Source organism: Artemia sp. Qi Xiang Cuo, chromosome 19 (assembly GCF_049724085.1).
Source record: "Artemia sp. Qi Xiang Cuo chromosome 19, ASM4972408v1, whole genome shotgun sequence".
In the NCBI taxonomy this organism is placed as follows: domain Eukaryota; kingdom Metazoa; phylum Arthropoda; class Branchiopoda; order Anostraca; family Artemiidae; genus Artemia; species Artemia sp. Qi Xiang Cuo.
In genome coordinates this window covers 12,594,184-12,617,014 of record NC_142812.1, presented here as the reverse complement: position 1 = coordinate 12,617,014, position 22,831 = coordinate 12,594,184, and the positions used below count along the sequence as shown (strand labels likewise).

General features: G+C 30.9%; 1 long non-coding RNA gene across 1 annotated transcript in view; it reads right to left on the bottom strand.

Moving 5' to 3' along the window:
* The window catches only part of LOC148940512 (uncharacterized), a 28,929-nt gene extending 6,784 nt beyond the window's left edge, over positions 1–22,145 (bottom strand). The window contains exon 1 of the long non-coding RNA XR_016143369.1: positions 22,059–22,145. This is a non-coding gene — a long non-coding RNA (uncharacterized LOC148940512). The remainder of the gene's footprint in view (positions 1–22,058) is intronic.
* Between the last annotated feature and the right edge of the window lie 686 nt (positions 22,146–22,831).

Below are 22,831 nucleotides of genomic sequence, written 5' to 3'. Positions count from 1 at the left end.
TAGGTTAGCGAAGCCAAAAAAGGCACTATATTCCAGTCATAATTTTCAATAGTAAGTAGCAAAATCTTTGCGATATTGTTTCTCAAGTAAAAACTGCTTTATTAACGAATGGTTCTACTTGCCTCTACAGATATCATAAAAACAACTCTCTATCAGCATGAGTTGTGTATAATGACAGGAGATGGCCTGAAAGGGATAGACTATCCATTCCAAACCAAGTAAAGACCCCGTTTTTTTCCAAAGCAGATAGAGTATTAATATGATTTTTTTTTTTGGGGGGGGGGGGTTGTTTGAACAAAATCAAAACCTACTATGTCATGTTTTAGATTGTAAATATCTTATTTTAAGTTGGAAATTGGAGCTTTCAGGATATATAGAGTAGTTAGAGTAGGGAACAGTGAATTAACCAAATACTACTATATGCATACTGCTACTACTACTACTACTACTAAGCCTGTTTCAAATAATACGTAAATAATAATCCAGTTTTAAAAATAGGGTGTTTTAGACACTTTAAAAATAAATTATTTACTTTTATACTAGATTGGTTCTATATTTGTTGTCTCCCCCCTCATCAGTTGAAGAAGAAGAAACAAGTCATGAACTCATTGAAGGGGCAATGGAGTTTCGTGACATTCAGAACAATGAAATATCAACAATCAACGAATGGCATGGTATCGTTAACTCTGTTGAAATACCTTGTGATATTGATAATTTCAATGTAGATAATAGCACAGTAGAGCAAGGTAATGTAAGTAGTTCAGATTCGGACTTACCATTGCTAAGTCCAAATACATAGCAAATTTTATGTGATTTTGCCAATGAGTTAACTGAGAACCCTCCCCCCTTAGATTACATGAACATAGTTCCACTTCAAACAAATGAAATGACTTCGATGGATTTACATAGCTATATTATTGAACACAGTGGGGGTGGAGGGGGGATAATATACAAGAGGGGGAGGGTAACAATATACAATTTACAAGACCACCAGTTTTTCATCAATCGAATTCGATATTAAATACAATAGTCGTCTATGCTGCAACCTTTGGGGATCAATTTAATACATTTATGGGGGGGGGGGAATTTTATATTTGACCCTATAGATATTGTTCATGTATCTGTAGAAAAAATTCGTGCACTGTTAGAAAACCAAATTCAGTTATGGGGGGGGGGGGGTAGGGACTCTATTAAGGTATCAATTGTTTTAAATATTTTATTTGAACGAGGGCAAAAGCAAGCTGTACGATCATTATGTACACACCGAGCTGCTAGTGGTCTATCCTCATATGGAAATTTATGAAACAGTTTTTATGCAGTGGATAGACCACATTATTACGTATTGCGAAAATTAAAATGAGAACGGGAGTGGGTCTGTGGTTTAATTTATTGAAAATTTAAGCGTTAATATTTGTAAATTTAAAAGATTTTATTTTAAGAGGTGGGTCAGGAGGGGCAGGGGCAAGGTCTAAAGTTTTAAAATATCATCCAGATTTAGAGGGTTTTCAGGGAGTTCAACGAATATGTTTTGAAACAGGTCAAAAATGTTTCATGTACGCTTTCCTCATATCAGCTTTCCGACCTCCATTTTGTAACGCTACAATAAGAAATTTGGAATACTGGGCTGTACATGGGAAGGAGGGGTCTGATTTTTCCCCTGTAGATTTCTCTTGTTTAGCGGGAAAATTTCAAGTAACGCTCAGGTCAATTGATATTTTTGAACGGGCCAATGCCCATTTTAATATCGGTATTACTGTGATCCAACGTGAAACTGTATTTGGGTATAGAGGAGGTTCTGATAAAAAGGGGACGTTTTTCCCAGTAACGGGCCCGTCAATTGAAATGGTGAAGCACTGGATTTGGTTGTAGTATACACCACCTAGTGAACCCAATACAATTGGCCATTTTAACCAAATTACAGATATCAGTAGAGTTCTGGGGGAGGGTAAAAAGGGGTGGGGGTGTTCGTTTCTACTGTCCAACATGCCTGTCCCAATTTAGTAGTGATTTAAAGTTACAGAATCATATGAAGCATTGTAGGCGACATGGCTATCAATCAGTAGAAACAGTTTCAGGTGACAGGACCATTTTAAGATTTAAAATTTTCAAAATACGCTCCTGCAAAGCAATAAGATCGCTTTAGATTGTGAAGCTAGGCTAGTGGATGTGAACGACACTCGATTGACGAATCGAATATAAGAACATCAAGCTATTGCGGTTTCCTATGCCCAAGCACAAAGGAAACAACTCTAGAACAGTGCAGTTGTTAGAAATAGTCGAGACATTCGACGAGAATAAGTGTATGATCAATGCATTACATAAATTAATTGTCACTGCAAATGGAGCTATTTTTCGTTGGAGAAATACTCATTACCCAATGTTGTTGTCCACAGAAGATTGTCTGGCAATTAAAAATAAAAAAATATGCTGGGTTTTTAAGGGGGAATTTGAAGAGAGGGCTAAGGTGAAAGGGACTAGGGGGAAAAGAGGGGGAAGGGGAAAGTCAGGTACCATAATCACTTGTGGCAGGAAATAACATCAGGGAGTAGCAATTTTCGAGGTGTAGCACATCAATCGTGCAATGTGAATTTCAGCCAATAGTTTTTTATACCGGTTTTAATTCAAAATCTAAATTATGATATAAAATTTTACCGGCTTTGGGACGTATGCACAGGGAGGGAGAGAGAGTAGATAGTCCATGGGTAAACAATTCGTGTACCTACAATATTATCCCCAAATCAGCTGAGAAGCTGGTGCTTCTCGAGTTGAAATGGCAGGTAGTGAATAACGGGTATACGTACTGGAATAAAATCCGATTTTTAGATTCATTTAGTTTTTTCCCCAAGGCATTGAGTCAATTGATTCAAGTGCAGAAAAGTGACAATTTTTATAGTTTTTCTCTACTTAAACAGCGCTTTCAAGACAGTGAAATGTATGACATACTGACCTGTAAGGGCAAATATGCATATGACTATTACTGTTCTGGTGCACGTTTAAGCGAGGAGAAACTACCTCCAACTGAAGCTTTTTATAATTCACTTACCAATAGTGAATGCACTGCAGAGGAATATGAATTTGCCGAGAGGGTATGGGCTAAGGGGGGCTGTAAAAATGGGTGGAATTATTGTAAACTATACTTGGCCAGTGACGTTTTAACTCTATTAGATATTGTCTGTAAAAACGCAGACCAAATTTATTCAGTTTGGATTAGATATTGGGTACTATTTTTCCACATCACATCTGGTGATCGACTTGATTTTAAAAATTAGTCGGAAGGAAATAGGGTTTATCAGTGTTGTAGAGAAAAATTCTTTTTAGAAGGATCGGTTAGGGGGGGGGGTATATTTTCCACGGAGATCGTGTTTGGGCAAAAGGTTCAAGTGGACCAGACACCGGTGTTAGGTCTACTGCAGTTTTCCTTGACATGAACTCATTATACCCCTCGGCAATGTCTCACTACTCTTTGCCGTGTAAAAATTATAAATGGCTTGAGAATCCTTGTGAGATCCCCGACATTCACACCGTCGAGGACAATGGGCCACAAGGATTGTTCTTTAAAATTGACGGGCACATACGACTGGAACTTCACGATTCTGTCAAGGATTTTATATTCCCTTGTGTCAATAGATCAGTGACCAAGCAATCGCTGAGCCCATACAGTCTATCTTTGGTTAATGATATGGGCATGCACTTTTAAAAGTTATAATCTAGTTGATTTAATAAAAAGTTAATAAAAAATAAAATATAAAAGTTATAATAAAAAGTTATAATAAATTATAAAAAGTTATAATCAATAAAAAGTTATAATCTAGTTGATTTAATTTGTGATATGGTGACGAATCGTAAAGGAGATTTATCGTTTGACAATAATCTATACACCTTGCTAAGCGCATCAAACTTCCCCAAAAGTCTTATTGGCAATAAGCAAATTCTAAACCGAAGAAATGTTTGCTAAAACATATGGTATCATTGTATTGGATTTGTCTGGCACCCAAGATATGAGTATAGTACGAACGGGGAGTGCGCATTTAGAGTGTACATTTGCCGACCCATTAGCAGAGAGTATTGCACTAATATCGCTAAATCAATTTGAAACCTATTGGGAAATTACTCCCGAAGGCAATGTTCTACTAGACCTTGCACCATGAACACCAGTCAATTAATCAATGTAATTAATATGGACCCCCTACATTTCCAAATACAGATCCTATTGTCTGCCCTCGGACTAGCTTGGAAAAATTCAAAGTGCCAACAATACCATAATCATTGTTAATAGCAGTCCGTCTACTCTGCATACATGCCATTTGTTGTGCATCATTAAAGCTATGGAGACAATTTAAGTTTTTTATCCTCTCGGACTAGCCTATAAATCCTACAATTCACATATCAACATCTGGATTGTGAGTACTGGCAAAACTATTATTTAAAATCGGAAGAGAGTGCAGGATCTGACGACTAAGACATGTGGTTTCCATGCACTACTATATTTTGTGTTCCGATGTCGCGGCTATACTTACAAGCAGTTTCTTAACATTTATGTAGACAATCCACGTCTGAACGACTTTATGGTGGAAAATATCCTCTTAGACCTGTATAATATTGATTTTAGTGCCCTAAGACTAAAGTGCTAAAAAATGTATTTGAATTTGTTTATTAATCAATGTAAAATATATACATTCAATAACAATGTCTTTACTGTTCATTTGATTTCTTCTTCTGTGCATTGGCAACTATCAAGAAGCACCAATGCTTGCAAATAATTTGAAATCGCTGTATATTGATCTTGACTGGCTGCAAAGTCAGGGCTCCATTTTCTACAGTATTATGCAACTTCACTCTTGTCGTATCTCTTTGTATAGTCAATGATACTATTTGTATTCATATTGTGAAATTGACGTGTTTCAATCTGTCTATCTTATTCAATATTCCACACAGTGTTTTGTCGTGATGAATCCGTCTCACAAGCTACCAAATGGACATCGCAAGACTATCTGTCACAATATGTGGTGTTTTTACAATGATTAAATGGAAACCAAATTTTTTTATCACCTCAATAATTGGCTTGCAGAGTAGATTGTTTCTTCCAAAATAATTTGAATCCACGACGATACCAATATCGTAGAAATAAACTAAAATCACATTTGGGGTTCTTTCCAATCATACCGGGGTAAGTATTTTCCCACTGATCACATTTGTCATAGTGGCAATTGGGGCAGAGATGTCCTCTAGGGTGAGAGTCACAAATCTCTTCAAGACGTGAATTACATCCTTTAATTTGTACTGCATATCCTCTATGTAATTTACATGGATTGCATAATTTGCACTTTTCATTATAGTCATCAATAATTGTACAATTCTGAGATGGTGACAAGTTGCCTAGAGTGTACAGGCATAGTGGACATGCATGGAACATTTTTTTTTTTTTGGTTTCCGATGTCAACTCTCTCACAGCTAAAAAGAAACTGATCTTCGTTTGATAAATTCAGAGGGGAATGGGAGAGGAGTAACTCTGTGACGTTACCTCTTTCGAAGGGGGAGCCATCTATATTGAATCTATGGAAATGTTTTCAAAAGTATATCCACGATATTATTCTGCTTTGTTTCAATAAAGATATCAATAAATTGAGTATAAGCATTTGAGTCATATCGTAAAAGTTTCATACAATAGTCCAATGGGGGGGGGGTGAATCACTTTTCATTATATTGTCAAGTGTTCCCTGTGAGAATATCTTCCGTTGAATGGATAACTCGAGATAATCATCAGCCAGAATCAAATGTTTTTCCATAATCACAAGATTCGATCTAATTCTCTCTTTCTCAAACTTATCCATTTTTCAATCCTATCACTCTCACTGTTGACTCTAGACTAACAATGAATCGTTCTACTTCAAGAATACTCTACCAAAGGGGTGACATTTTCGATTTCGAAACAATTTTATTGTATAATTACAACAATAATATATATTGTACATGTACGATTAGCGATATAGCTTATTGTCCTCGATATGCTTCACTATTGCATTTAAAGCACTTTGAAGTCTATTCAAATTTGTTATATTAACTTTTGCAGCGAAGCATAATTGATCCTCCATTTTAAATTTGCTCAAAGATATCACATATCTTGCATATACTTCATGCCATTCCAGACAAAGCCGTGACCCTCTCGTGATTTCCACCGCAATGTTTGGTGCTCTTGTATCATTGCTAACAACTCCGCAATCAAATTCTAATAGTGTAAATATTCCAATCATTATTAATAATATATATTAATGAATAAGGTCAAACTGTTCTCGCTCCTTGAATTCAATTCTGACACCAATGAGAAGTATAGCAAAAATCCTTCCTTATATTCACTGCAATCCTGTCCCGTTGGTGGATCAATACATTTCGAAAAATCCCCTGATTGGCCTAGAAAGAGACACGTGATCCTGTCCTTTTAGAATCAATTATCCAGCAATTGTTGTTGAACTTATGTTGACATCCAAGAAACATCCAGCAATTGTTGTTGGACTTATGTCTACATCCAAGAAAACAACAAATAAATTGACCGACACTCATGATCATCAAACAATCATCCAACAACCAGAACAGAAACCATCATATAACCATGAAAATATTTACATCCAAGAAACATCCAGCAATTGTTGGTGGACTTATGTGTACATCCAAGAAAACAACAAACAAATTGACCAACACTCATAATCATCAAACAACCATCAACAAACAGAACATAAACTATCATATAACCATGAAAACAATAAACAAATTGACCCATAATCATCAAACAACCATCAACAAACAGAACATAAACCATCATATAACCATGAAAACAATAAACAAATTGACCAACACTCATAATCATCAAACAACCATCAACAAATAGAACAGAAACCATTATATAACCATGAAAAACAACATAAAATAACTATCAAACAGAACAGAACATGAAAAAAACATCAAATCATCAACCATCAACAGACACAACAGAAACACCATCAAATAACCATGAAAAACAGCATCAAATAACTATCAAACAGAACAGAACATGATAAAAACATCAAATCATCAACCATCAACAAACACAACAGAAACAACATCAAATAACCATGAAAAACAACATCAAAAAACCATCAAATTAACATCAACAAACAGACCAAAAAACATGCATAAATTATATTCGTCCCGGAGTAATACCTAGATCCCTACTAACTAATCGTCCTCAAATTTTTGAGTGAGGACTCATTTGAACGCAAATTAAAAGTTCTAGTGCCCTTTTTAAGCATACAAAATAAGTGAAGCGTAGCTGATCCCCCTACCAAGCCTTTTTTCTCCAAAGACATCCGATCAATATTTTTAGATAGTCAGTAGATTTAACAAATTTGAAAAATACAATAATTATGACTTTGGAGTTGACATGACCACGTAGAGTTCCTAGGGAAAGGGCTTCAAGTTACACAATTTGCTCATTGTTCACATGAAGTATTTGTGATTGAACAATATATGGAGCTACTTTTAGAAGGAAAGGAGAGAATTTTATGTAGGGAAGGGGGATTTTCCGCAAGGGAAATTTTATGTGGATAAGAAAGTTTCCAAGCGTAATATTCGAGAACAAACTTTATACTGAAGGGAGAGAGTGGGATATCATTTGAAAAACAATCTATCCGAAATCGACACCCCTTCTAAAACAAATTTGTGCTGCTTCTTATCAATTAGTAAATAAAAAACCTTCTTGGATTTAGATAACGATTGACATTTAATCTTCAAACATACAGAAATTATTCCAACATTCATCTTCTCATGTTTAAAATCTGTACGCTAAAGTTGTGTTTTTTTTTTAATTCCTTGTAAATTTTTTTCAAACACAAAAGTCGTTACATTAGAACGAAAAGTATTTTTACAACACTATAAAGCTTCACCGTAAAGAACAGGGCGTTGAGGTAAGGGAAGCCCACTCTTATATGCTCAAATATCTGTTCTTTTTCCGTTTTAATTTCACTTTTTACTTTCATTTGAGGAAACTTTCTTTTTTTTGTTTAATATCTGTTCATTTTCCATATTAAATCCAGGATTACCTAGATTGACTAAAAACGTTGTTGATTTCTATGCATAAATTGAAGCCGGTTAGCAATTGTTTTTATGGTAAACCTGTAGCATATGATCATATGTAAAGCTAATAATGTCATATTTAAAGCTAATAATGTCATACTAAAGCTAATAATAAAATATGTATAGCTAAAAATGTGAAGCCATGGGCACTCGAGAATTAGTGGAAAGGTCTTTTGTGTTTGTTTTATTTTTTAGCTCACCCTGATTTTAGCAGTTTTATGTCACTTTGATTTTATTTAAGTGTGACTCACGCTTATTGTTTTGTCTTTGTGAGTTTTGTATCCTGGACTTCTGAAAATATGTCGGTAGTAGCTTTTTCATCTCTCCTTTCATTTCTTTTTCATAACGAAAGGGCTTTATTAGAACAAAATTCTATAAAGCTGCACAAGGCGAAATTTTCTGTTAAACTGAAAGATGTTTATTTAAACAAAATTTGGTGAAAGTGTAGAAGTCCTTAAAGTAAAGCCCGAAATATTTGCAGCACCGAATGTATTAGAAAAAAAGCAAGGTGAAGGTGCAGAAGCCCTAAAGATAAAGCCCTGTTTATTAAACAAAAAATGTGAAGATGAAGCCCGTCTATTTTTACAATTAATTAAAAAAAGTTTTTCCACAAAATAAGTTTTTCAAAGAAAAGTCAAGATTTCCATTAAACCAAAAATGAGCAAAAATTAAAATCAAATAATTTACCAAGCGTGAAGCTACCAGAAATCAGCTTCGATAAATAAATGAAACCCAAAACAAACAGAAATTACAATAAATAACCAAGTCAAACTCAAAACGAGCACAAACTAACATGAGTTGGGCTCAAAACCCTTAAGTTCTCCCAAGGCCAGAACATAATTTGCACTTAACTGAAAACATATAAATGTTTTTACTTTTATAACTTTAATAAATAAAATAATATTAATATTTTGATAACTAAATATTAGTATATGTATATTAAACTGACAATGCACATTCATTTGTATTTTTTTAAGTAAAGTCCTAGAATTCTGAAAACTACTTTAAGACAATCAAAAGTACTATTCTCATTCCTAAAAGTGTATTGCTTCACCTTACTCCCCCTTCCCCTGACAGATTAACATACAGCACAGTATAGATATTTTAACTGTGTAATGCAACAGCAGACGGTTTTAGCACCTGATTTATTAGTATATTAATATCGAGCGTTACAACCGTGTCGCTATTGAACAAATTAAATAGAAAAACACGTTTTTTAACTGAAAGTAAGGAGCGACATTAAAACTTAAAACGAAAACAAATTATTCCGTTTATGAAAGGGACTGACCCATCCTCAATGCCTCGCTCTCTACGCTAAAGTTTTTTATTGTTTTGAAAAATAGAGTTGTGAGAAAGAGTCAAACTTTAACATAAAGAGTGAGGCCTTGAGAAGGGGACAGTCCCTTTCATTTACGGAATAATTTCTGTAGGTTTTAATTTTTAATTTCTCTCCTTACCTCCAGTTAAAAAAAACTTGTTTTTTTATTTAATTTCTGAACATTTTTGAATTAATTCAGGTTTTGATTTCGGCTCACCGTACATGAATAATTAAAACAAAACTTGAATATTAATTTTACTTTTTTTTTGGTTAAATGGCTTTCTCAAAAGTTGCTTAATTTTATTTACGAACTTTTTTATTAGTAATAAATATACGTAACTTACGAATTAACTTATGTAACGAACTTCTATATTCGTATATCTTTATTACGTATATTAGGGAGTTCGCCCCATAGTCAATACCTCGCTAAAGTCTTTACGCTGAAGTTCAAATTTTGTTCCAATTCTTTAAGAATGACCCTTTAATCACAGAGGCCGTTAATTAGAATAAATAGCTCTTATAAAAGTACTAAAAAAAAACTTTTGCGTAAACAGCGAGGTATTGTTTAGGGGCCTAACCAAATCATATAGGTAATAATTTCTGTTCGTTTCAAGTTTTGATGTTGCTCCTTACTTTCAGATGAAAAACTTGTTTGTTTTTTAAATTTAATTTCTGGTCGTTTTTTAAATAATGCTGGTAGATCCTTCGTAGCAATGTCCCTTCCCCCAGGTAAAGATCCTCCAACGTAAAACCCGACCCCCCCCCCCCGCTACCAGAAAAAATCCCCAGTGAAAACCTCTGTATACTTCCCAATAATCAATACTATATGTAAACCTTGGGCAAAGTTCATAACTTGCACCCTTTCCCCCGGGGACTGTGGGGGATTAATCATCCTCAAAGACATAGTTATTATATTTTTCGACTATGCTGAACAAAAAAAAACTATCTCAATGCCTCGCTCTTTACGCTAAAGTTTGACTCTCTCTCACAACTCTGTTTTTTAAAACAATAAAAAATTTTAGCGTAAAGAGCGAGGCATTGAGGAGGGGACAGCCCCTTTCATATACGGAAGAATTTCTGTTCGTTATAAGTTTTAATGTCGCTCCTTACTTTCAGTTAAAAAAACTTGTTTTTTATTTATTTTGATGAAACAATAAGTGTATTCTTATTATTCAAAAATATAACTCAAGTTTCTTAAATGATCAAATATTTTTAATAAATCAGGTGAACCATAACTGTGTGTATTCTTATTAATCAAAAATTAAACCCGAGTTTCTTAAATGATCAAATATTTTTTTCAGACGTATCTTAACCGAAAGTATTCTTATTAGTCAAAAATAAGACCCAAGTTTCTTAAATGATCATTTATTTTTTAATAAATCAGATGCATTTTAACCGTGTGTATTATTATAAATCAAAAATAAAGCCCAAGCTTCTTAAATGATCAAATATTCTTTAAGAGATTAGCTATGTCTGATCCGAGTATTTTGTTATGTGTTAGTCAAAAATAAAACTCATATTTCTTTAATATACAAATATTTTTTATAAACCAAATGCCTGTTAATAGTAGCTATACTTAGTATTCGAAAATTGAACCCAGGTTTCTTACATGATCAAATATTTTTTAATAGTTCAGATGTATCTTAACCGTGTGTATTCTTATTAGTCAATCGTAAAACCCAAGTTTCTTAAATGATCAAATATTTTTAATAAATCAGATGTATCTTAACCGTGTGTATTCTTATTAATCAATAATAAAATCCAAGTTTCTCGAAGGATCAAATATTTTTTAATAGATGAGCTGTATCTTAACCGAGCTGCATTCTTACTAACCAAATATATAATCCAAGTTTCTCAAATGATAATATTTTTTTTTATAAATCAGATGTATCTTAACCGACTATATTCTTATTAGTCAAAAATAAAACCCAAGTTTCTTAAATGATCAATTATTTTTTAGTAGATCAGCTGTATCTTAACCGATTGTATTCTTATTAACCAAATATAAAACCCAAATTTCTGAAATGATCAAATATTTTTTAATAAATCATAAGTATCTTAACCGAGTGTATTAGTATTAACCAAATATACAACCCAAGTTTCTTAATAGATCAAATATTTTTTAATAGTTCAGATGTATCTTAACCGTATGTATTCTTATTAATCAGAAATAAAACCCAAATTTCTGAAATGATCAAATATTTTTTAATAAATCATATGTATCTTAACCGAGTGTATTAGTATTAACCAAATATACAACCCAAGTTTCTTAATAGATCAAATATTTTTTAATAGTTCAGATGTATCTTAACCGTATGTATTCTTATTAATCAGAAATAAAACCCAAATTTCTGAAATGATCAAATATTTTTTAATAAATCATATGTATCTTAACCGAGTGTATTAGTATTAACCAAATATACAACCCAAGTTTCTTAATAGATAAAATATTTTTTAATAGTTCAGATGTATCTTAACCGTATGTATTCTTATTAATCAGAAATAAAACCCAAATTTCTGAAATGATCAAATATTTTTTAATAAATCATATGTACCTTAACCGAGTGTATTAGTATTAACCAAATATAAAACCCAAGTTTCTTAATAGATCAAATATTTTTTAATAGTTCAGATGTATCTTAACCGTATGTATTCTTATTAATCAGAAATAAAACCCAAATTTCTGAAATGATCAAATATTTTTTAATAAATCATATGTATCTTAACCGAGTGTATTAGTATTAACCAAATATACAACCCAAGTTTCTTAATAGATCAAATATTTTTTAATAGTTCAGATGTATCTTAACCGTATGTATTCTTATTAATCAGAAATAAAACTCAAATTTCTGAAATGATCAAATATTTTTTAATAAATCATATGTATCTTAACCGAGTGTATTAGTATTAACCAAATATAAAACCCAAGTTTCTTAATAGATCAAATATTTTTTAATAGTTCAGATGTATCTTAGCCGTATGTATTCTTATTAATCAGAAATAAAACCCAAATTTCTGAAATGATCAAATATTTTTTAATAAATCATATGTATCTTAACCGAGTGTATTAGTATTAACCAAATATAAAACCCAAGTTTCTTAATAGATCAAATATTTTTTAATAGTTCAGATGTATCTTAACCGTATGTATTCTTATTAATCAGAAATAAAACCCAAATTTCTGAAATGATCAAATATTTTTTAATAAATCATATGTATCTTAACCGAGTGTATTAGTATTAACCAAATATACAACCCAAGTTTCTTAATAGATCAAATATTTTTTAATAGTTCAGATGTATCTTAACCGTATGTATTCTTATTAATCAGAAATAAAACCCAAATTTCTGAAATGATCAAATATTTTTTAATAAATCATATGTATCTTAACCGAGTGTATTAGTATTAACCAAATATACAACCCAAGTTTCTTAATAGATCAAATATTTTTTAATAGTTCAGATGTATCTTAGCCGTATGTATTCTTATTAATCAGAAATAAAACTCAAATTTCTGAAATGATCAAATATTTTTTAATAAATCATATGTATCTTAACCGAGTGTATTAGTATTAACCAAATATAAAACCCAAGTTTCTTAATAGATCAAATATTTTTTAATAGTTCAGATGTATCTTAACCGATTGTATTCTTATTAACCAAATATAAAACCCAAATTTCTGAAATGATCAAATATTTTTTAATAAATCATATGTATCTTAACCGAGTGTATTAGTATTAACCAAATATAAAACCCAAGTTTCTTAATAGATCAAATATTTTTTAATAGTTCAGATGTATCTTAACCGTATGTATTCTTATTAGTAAAACATAAAACTCAAGTTTCTTAAATGATCAAATATTTTTAATAAATCAGATGTATCTTAACCGTGTGTATTAGTATTAACCAAATATAAAACCCAAGTTTCTTAATAGATCAAATATTTTTTAATAGTTCAGATGTATCTTAACTGTATGTATTCTTATTAATCAGAAATAAAACCCAAATTTCTGAAATGATCAAATATTTTTTAATAAATCATATGTATCTTAACCGAGTGTATTAGTATTAACCAAATATAAAACCCAAGTTTCTTAATAGATCAAATATTTTTTAATAGTTCAGATGTATCTTAACCGAGTGTATTCTTATTAACCAAAAATAAAACCCAAGTTTCTGAAATGATCAAATATTTTTTAATAAATCATAAGTATCTTAACCGAGTGTATTAGTATTAACCAAATATAAAACCCAAGTTTCTTAATAGATCAAATATTTTTTAATAGTTCAGATGTATCTTAACCGAGTGTATTCTTATTAACCAAAAATAAAACCCAAGTTTCTTAAATGATCAAATATTTTTTAATAAATCATAAGTATCTTAACCGAGTGTATTAGTATTAATCAAAAATAAAAGCCCAAGTATCTTCATTGGTCAATTATTTTTTAATAGATTAGATCTATCTTAACCGTGTGTTATCTAAATAATCAAAGATACAACTGAGATTTCTTAAGTTATCGACTATATTTTTAATAAATAAGATGTCTCTTAATAGTGTATAATTTTAATTATTAAAAATAAAACCGAAGTTTCTTAAATGATCAACTATTTTTTTAATAAATCAGATGTATCTTAACCGTGTGTATTCTTATTAATTAATCGTAAAACCGAAGTTTCTTAAATGATCAAATATTTTTAATATATCAGATGTATCTTAACCTTATGTCTTCTTATTAATCGAAAATAAAATCCAAGTTTCTCGAAGGATCAAATATTTTTTAATAGATGAGCTGTATCTTAACCGAGCTGCATTCTTACTAACCAAATATATAATCCAAGTTTCTCAAATGATAATATTTTTTTTTATAAATCAGATGTATCTTAACCGAGTGTATTCTTATTAGTCAAAAATAAAACCCAAGTTTCTTAAATGATCAATTATTTCTTAGTAGATCAGCTGTATCTTAACCGATTGTATTCTTATTAACCAAATATAAAACCCAAATTTCTGAAATGATCAAATATTTTTTAATAAATCATAAGTATCTTAACCGAGTGTATTAGTATTAACCAAATATAAAACCCAAGTTTCTTAATAGATCAAATATTTTTTAATAGTTCAGATGTATCTTAACTGTTTGCATTCTTATTAGTCAAAAATAAAACCCAAGTTTCTTAAATGATCAAATATTTTTTAATAAATCAGATGTATCTTAACCGTGTGTATTAGTATTAGTCAAAAATACAAGCCCAAGTATCTTCATAGGTCAAATATTTTTTAATAGATTAGATGTATCTTAACCGTATGTTATTTTAATAATCAAAGATTCAACTGAAATTTCTGTAATTATGAACTATATTTTATAATAGGTCATATGTGTTTTAACCTTGTGTAATCTTAATAATCCAAAATTAAATCCAACTATCTTAAATGATCAGATATTTTTTAATAAATTAGTTGTATCTTAACCGTGTGTATTCTTATTAATCAATCGTAAAACCCAAGTTTCTTAAATGATCAAATATTTTTAATAAATCAGATGTAACTTAACCGTGTGTATTCTTATTAGTCGAAAATAAAATCCAAGTTTCTCGAAGGATCAAATATTTTTTAATAGATGAGCTGTATCTTAACCGAGCTGCATTCTTACTAACCCAATATATAATCCAAGTTTCTCAAATGATAATATTTTTTTTTATAAATCAGATGTATGTTAACCGACTATATTCTTATTAGTCAAAAATAAAACCCAAGTTTCTTAAATGATCAATTATTTTTTAGTAGATCAGCTGTATCTTAACCGATTGTATTCTTATTAACCAAATATAAAACCCAAATTTGTGAAATGATCAAATATTTTTTAATAAATCATAAGTATCTTAACCGAGTGTATTAGTATTAACCAAATATAAAACCCAAGTTTCTTAATAGATCAAATATTTTTTAATAGTTCAGATGTATCTTAGCCGTATGTATTCTTATTAATCAGAAATAAAACTCAAATTTCTGAAATGATCAAATATTTTTTAATAAATAATATGTATCTTAACCGAGTGTATTAGTATTAACCAAATATAAAACCCAAGTTTCTTAATATATCAAATATTTTTTAATAGTTCAGATGTATCTTAACCAGTATGTATTCTTATTAATCAGAAATAAAACCCAAATTTCTGAAATGATCAAATATTTTTTAATAAATCATATGTACCTTAACCGAGTGTATTAGTATTAACCAAATATAAAACCCAAGTTTCTTAATAGATCAAATATTTTTTAATAGTTGAGATGTATCTTAACCGTATGTATTCTTATTAATCAGAAATAAAACTCAAATTTCTGAAATGATCAAATATTTTTTAATAAATCATATGTATCTTAACCGAGTGTATTAGTATTAACCAAATATACAACCCAAGTTTCTTAATAGATCAAATATTTTTTAATAGTTCAGATGTATCTTAACCGTTTGCATTCTTATTAATCATAAATAAAACCCAAATTTCTTAAATGATCAAATATTTTTTAATAGATCAGATGTATCTTAACCGAGTGTATTAGTATTAACCAAATATAAAACCCAAGTTTCTTAATAGATCAAATATTTTTTAATAGTTCAGATGTATCTTAGCCGTATGTATTCTTATTAATCAGAAATAAAACCCAAATTTCTGAAATGATCAAATATTTTTTAATAAATCATATGTATCTTAACCGAGTGTATTAGTATTAACCAAATATACAACCCAAGTTTCTTAATAGATCAAATATTTTTTAATAGTTCAGATGTATCTTAACCGTATGTATTCTTATTAATCAGAAATAAAACCCAAATTTCTGAAATGATCAAATATTTTTTAATAAATCATATGTATCTTAACCGAGTGTATTAGTATTAACCAAATATACAACCCAAGTTTCTTAATAGATCAAATATTTTTTAATAGTTCAGATGTATCTTAACCGTATGTATTCTTATTAATCAGAAATAAAACCCAAATTTCTGAAATGATCAAATATTTTTTAATAAATCATATGTATCTTAACCGAGTGTATTAGTATTAACCAAATATACAACCCAAGTTTCTTAATAGATCAAATATTTTTTAATAGTTCAGATGTATCTTAACCGTATGTATTCTTATTAGTCAGAAATAAAACTCAAGTTTCTTAAATGATTAAGTATTTTTTCATAGATAAGATGTATCTTAACCGAGTGTATTAGTATTAACCAAATATAAAACCCAAGTTTCTTAATAGATCAAATATTTTTTAATAGTTCAGATGTATCTTAACCGATTGTATTCTTATTAACCAAATATAAAACCCAAATTTCTGAAATGATCAAATATTTTTTAATAAATCATATGTATCTTAACCGAGTGTATTAGTATTAACCAAATATAAAACCCAAGTTTCTTAATAGATCAAATATTTTTTAATAGTTCAGATGTATCTTAACCGTATGTATTCTTATTAATCAGAAATAAAACCCAAATTTCTGAAATGATCAAATATTTTTTAATAAATCATATGTATCTTAACCGAGTGTATTAGTATTAACCAAATATAAAACCCAAGTTTCTTAATAGATCAAATATTTTTTAATAGTTCAGATGTATCTTAACTGTATGTATTCTTATTAATCAGAAATAAAACTCAAATTTCTGAAATGATCAAATATTTTTTAATAAATCATATGTATCTTAACCGAGTGTATTAGTATTAACCAAATATAAAACCCAAGTTTCTTAATAGATCAAATATTTTTTAATAGTTCAGATGTATCTTAACCGAGTGTATTCTTATTAACCAAATATAAAACCCAAATTTCTGAAATGATCAAATATTTTTTAATAAATCATAAGTATCTTAACCGAGTGTATTAGTATTAACCAAATATAAAACCCAAGTTTCTTAATAGATCAAATATTTTTTAATAGTTCAGATGTATCTTAACCGAGTGTATTCTTATTAACCAAAAATAAAACCCAAGTTTCTTAAATGATCAAATATTTTTTAATAAATCATATGTATCTTAACCGAGTGTATTAGTATTAACCAAATATAAAACCCAAGTTTCTTAATAGATCAAATATTTTTTAATAGATTAGATGTATCTCAACTGAATTTATTCTTATTAGTCAAAAATAAAACCCAAGTTTCTTAAATGATCAATTATTTCTTAGTAGATCAGCTGTATCTTAACCAAGCGTGCTCGTATTAGTAAAAAAAAAAACATCCAAATTTTTTTCATAACATCTAAAATTTTAAAATGTTAGTTTTTTGGGGTTTAGGGGAGAAAGGTCCCTAGGTTAGGTTACGTATTTTCCCTTACCCCCAAAAGACCTCGACAGCGACTCAGACAATGCTCTGAATTTTCCTCCTTATCTTGGCAAAGAGGGCAAGCAAACCTGCCATCCGGGACACTATTCCTCCTTTGAAAAACCTTCAATCTCGAACAAATCGGAAGGCAATTAGATCTTAGCTGCATCCAATAGGTAAGGTATCTAGCCGATAAATTGAACTTAAAATAGAATTCCTGCCCATATACTATCTTAACACCTTTATAATATCTTAAAGTTTCCGAATTCTTAATCTCCTCGTCCTATTTCTGTGTCTTCTGGTCCTCGAGCATCCGCTTTACTTCCTTGTCCAACTGTAATTGTTGACTAGTTTGTCCAAGGCCATCATTCCAAGTGAAAGAAAAACCTATTTTATCCAGTACCTCCTTGAATTTAAAAGCCCAAGATCTTTTCCTTCGTAACTGAAGTAATTCTTCATATGCAGCAAAACAGTAGCCTATCACTGGGTAGATGTACAACCCTTAGCCAAAATTTTATCAATTTGGACCATTCTGTAACTTTTAAGAGACCACAGTCCAAGGTCTCCATTAAGAAACTGAGTATGGGTCATTCTATTCAGCCCGTACAATCTCTTAAAATAACCTAGCTGAACAGTTTCTTACTGGACAGCATTCCCATATCCCCAAATCTCTGCCCCGTAATGGAGAATCGGCATCATCTTAGATAAAAAAAAAACCTTTTATGCAAAGACAAATTCTTTATTCCACTAATTTTATTCCGGAAAAGTGAAAATGTTACAGCTCTTCCCCTATTAAACGCTTCTTTAATGTGGGAGCTCCATCCACCATTACTATGGAAAATAAAACCAAGATACTTTATTTTGTCAACTACTTCTATGTGTTGTCTTCCAAATACAACTATATATATATATATATATATATATATATATATATATATATATATATATATATATATATATATATATATATATATATATATATATATATATATATATATATAAATCAATCATCATCGTTAAAATTTTCAATTTTGAAACCTTTTGATTCCCGCTGTCCAGGTTATTTTCATTAACTCACTGCTCTTCATTTTCATTTTTAACACGCTCTAATTGTCATTTTTGCATATATTATAACCGCTTGTGTCTTTTCTTTCCATTTTTATTTTTGACATGTTAGTTCATTTGTTGGTTCCAAAGAATCATCATTTATAGTAACTGCAACTGCAGTTATTTTGGATCTTCCAACTGACATTATATTATATAAATAATTGTTGCAATGGAAACTGGACAATCTTATTAATGCTATGCATAACATCATATAAGAAAATACTTATATGATGCCATATCTGATGTCATAAGAAATGCTTATATGATGTACTAACATAATACATGACACCATTTATAAAAACCAAAATTCAGGCTCTTAACGGTTGTTCTCAGACCTCACAGACCTATCTAGATGGTTTTTTATGCGAATATATATATATATATATATATATATATATATATATATATATATATATATATATATATATATATATATATATATATATATATATATATATATATATATATATATATATATATATATATATATATATATATATATATATAGATCAAAACGACATGTACACCGTTGGAACTGTCAATGCCACTTTTTTTCTTTTCTTTTAATTTATTAGTCCCTAGCGGGGCACTGGAGCACAATAGAGCTGTTTAAGGACTCATTTAAAAGCTGATTTTTATACCTAATTGCTTTTTATAAATTTGACTTGATAACGCCATCAGAAATTGCCATATTCCCAGAAATTGCACTTTTGGCTGTTTCCCCTGTTTTTTCAAATGAAAAAAACAAGTGCCTTTTCAAATGAAATGACTAAAAAAAGTATTTTTCAAATTCTAGACAGGGGAAAAACTAAGAGGGCAAGGACATCCGCTCCCCTTAATTGCCACCATTATAACTATCAAACAGGGCTTATCACAGAATGATGTTTGAAGGCTCAATTTAAAACAGTTGATCATCGAAGCGTACTTTATTTGGGATACCACCAGATGGCTATTCTGACAGTGTATATATATACAAATCTTTTAATTAGTCAACCAGTCAACCAGTATTTTAAGCCTAGGAGTCCAGCTGGAAATAAGGAAACATGTTAAGAAGACAATTCTTAGTCCTATATTCTACAATTTTTAGGACCTATATATTCACATAATATATATCCCCACCCCCTAATGTGCAAATATATACCTAGAATTGCATCCTCAATCTAAAAATAACACTCATTTGCATCACAAATGAACTTTACTCCCATATTAGCCATATGGTGGATGTTACCATAATATGCCATAATATGGGATACCATACCATAATATGGTATGGGATAATATGGGATACCACCAGATGGCTAATTTGACAGTGGATATATATACAAATGTTTAGATTAGCCAACCGGCCAACCAGAATTTTAAGCCTAGGAGCCCAGCTGGACATAAGGAAACATATTAAGAAAACAATTTTTAGTCCATAATATGCAGAATAATCCTATTTAACACATTTTGCAGGAGGAGAGCCTTTATCTTCACTTTTTTCCTTGTTTTTCCAATTTTTCTAAGAAATTCATGAATTTCTTAGGACCTATGTATTTGCATAATATATACCCCCCCCCCCCTAATGTGCAAATATATACCTAAAATTGCATCCTCAATCTAAATATAACACCCATTTGCATCACAAATGAACTTTACTCCCATATTAGCCATATGGTGGATGTCCTTTACTTTATTTGTAAGTCAATAATATGAACTGTGAAAAATTTACCAGCAAATTAAGTGAAATTTGAGTTTTGTCTTAGTTTCAAGGAGGGAGAGCAGACATATACCAAGGAGTGTCAGCCTTCGGGTCCAGGTTCCCTGAAATACCCAGTTTTTTTACAAATGTTCGATGATCACCTGAAATATTTTACGGGTTTGGGTATCTGATAATCTTGGTTCAAGATCCGTTTTCCAAATCTGGTACAATAACAGCAATATTATTTCTTAATTATTATCATAAAGTCATTCAATTACTGTTTATATTTGCTTTTAGGACTAAGCGCAATTTTAAACTTTTGGTTACTCCAGATATGCCACTAAAAACTGTCATTTTTAGTATATGACACTTTAGGAAGGTGTAGACAACAGTGGCGTAATTTGCTATGGGGCAGGAGGGGCAACTGCACTACCCAGACTTCGGTTTGCCAAACATCCCTTTCCCCTCCCATGAACCCCTTTTCACCCCCCCCCCCTCCCCTCCCAGTTGAAATTTAGTTTATTCAAAAATCTTGTAAAAACTAAGATATGCCTGCATCAATCAAACATTCACAGAAACGGGTCAATTTCTTTAGTGTATCTTTACCTCCTTAGTACTATGTGGCTCTTTTTTGAATCTTCACTGTCATTTTCACTTGATTCAAGGAAATAGGGTTCAACTTTGCCCCCCTCCCAGGATTTTAACAAAATTACACAACTGGTAATCAATAAGATAACCTAGACTTCAAAGTTTTGCCGCCGCTCGATTTGACTTCTAAATGCCCTTTTCAACTACTAATCTAGAATAAAGTAGGATATCCACCATATGGCTAATATGGGAGTAAAGTTCATTTGTGATGCAAATGAGTGTTATACTTAGATTGAGAATGCAATTCTAGGTATATATTTGCACATTAGTAGGGTGGGGGTATATATTATGTGAATATATAGGTCCTAAGAAATTCATGAATTTCTTAGAAAAATTGGAAAAACAAGGAAAGAAGTGAAGATAAAGGCTCTCCCCCGAAAAATGTATAAACTAGGATTATTCTGCATATTATGGACTAAAAATTGTTTTCTCAATATGTTTCCTTATGTCCAGCTGGACTCCTAGGCTTAAAATTCTGGTTGGCCAATTTAAAGATTTGTAAGTAAACATACCACTCGATGCCTTTTTTTATGCTCTTTCTAAATAGAATAATCATTTTTGCCACAAATGAATTTCACCCCCACCCCTATATGTACCAATTCAGGGTATATATTTGCATATCAGGAGGGGGTGGGGGTAAAGTTTAAACTTACGTCTCATTTGCATCAGAAATTACTTTGATCCCCACCCCCCTAATGTGCAAATATATAGGCTACCCTGAATAGGTATATATAGGGATGGGGATAAAATTCATTTGCAGCAAAAATGATTATTATATTTGGAAAGAGCATAAAAAAAGGCATCGAGTGGTATGTTTACTTTATTCGCAAGTTACTAATATGAACTGTGAAAAATTTACTAATTTGCTTACTTTATATCAGTACAATCCTAGTATCAATTCGAATCCTAATGTTCCTTTTTATATTTTATCCCTCTTAGATATTTGCTACTGTTGAACGGAACCACGGTTGTCACTCAGCCGGTTTTTTTGGTAGCAGTTTGGGTAGCAAAATAGTGTCAACTTTGTATAAAAAGTGTCATTTTCCAAAAATTTGCCGCTTGTGACGCTTCGCTTCACTCGCGCTCATGTTAGCAAGCTTTTTAAATTGAAAATATTAGCCAATCCGCTTGGGATCACCCCTGCGTGGTTTCCCGCATCTTTAAATTCTCCAACATGAAATGTCGGATCTAATGCCATCTATCGACTATTAAAAAGAAGTTTTGATTTACTTAGTCGATGCTGATTTCCGGCTTTGCGCAGCACTTCCACTATTGTCAACTTTCCAGCCCCCCTCCTTAAAACCCGCTAAAACACAAATGGTGCTTACTGTATAAAATGAGAACTTGTCCCACAGAATTCTTTCTTCTCTTTTTTTCTGAGCAGTCTTTGTTCATAGCGTGAAAAAGGAACGAAAAAAGAAAAGAGGAAAAACCTTCAGTTTTTTTTTCTTTTGGGAAAACGGAAAAAAGGGACAGCAATGCTCGTCTACATTGAGAGTGTTTCATCCAGTGTTTCCATAAAATGGACTATCTGGATTATTACAGTGCATTCAGGTGCTTGAAACTTTTCTTTTCTCCGAAAATGCTGAAGAGAATGCCACGAACATAGATCATAGCTATTGATGACCGTATGATAAACACAAC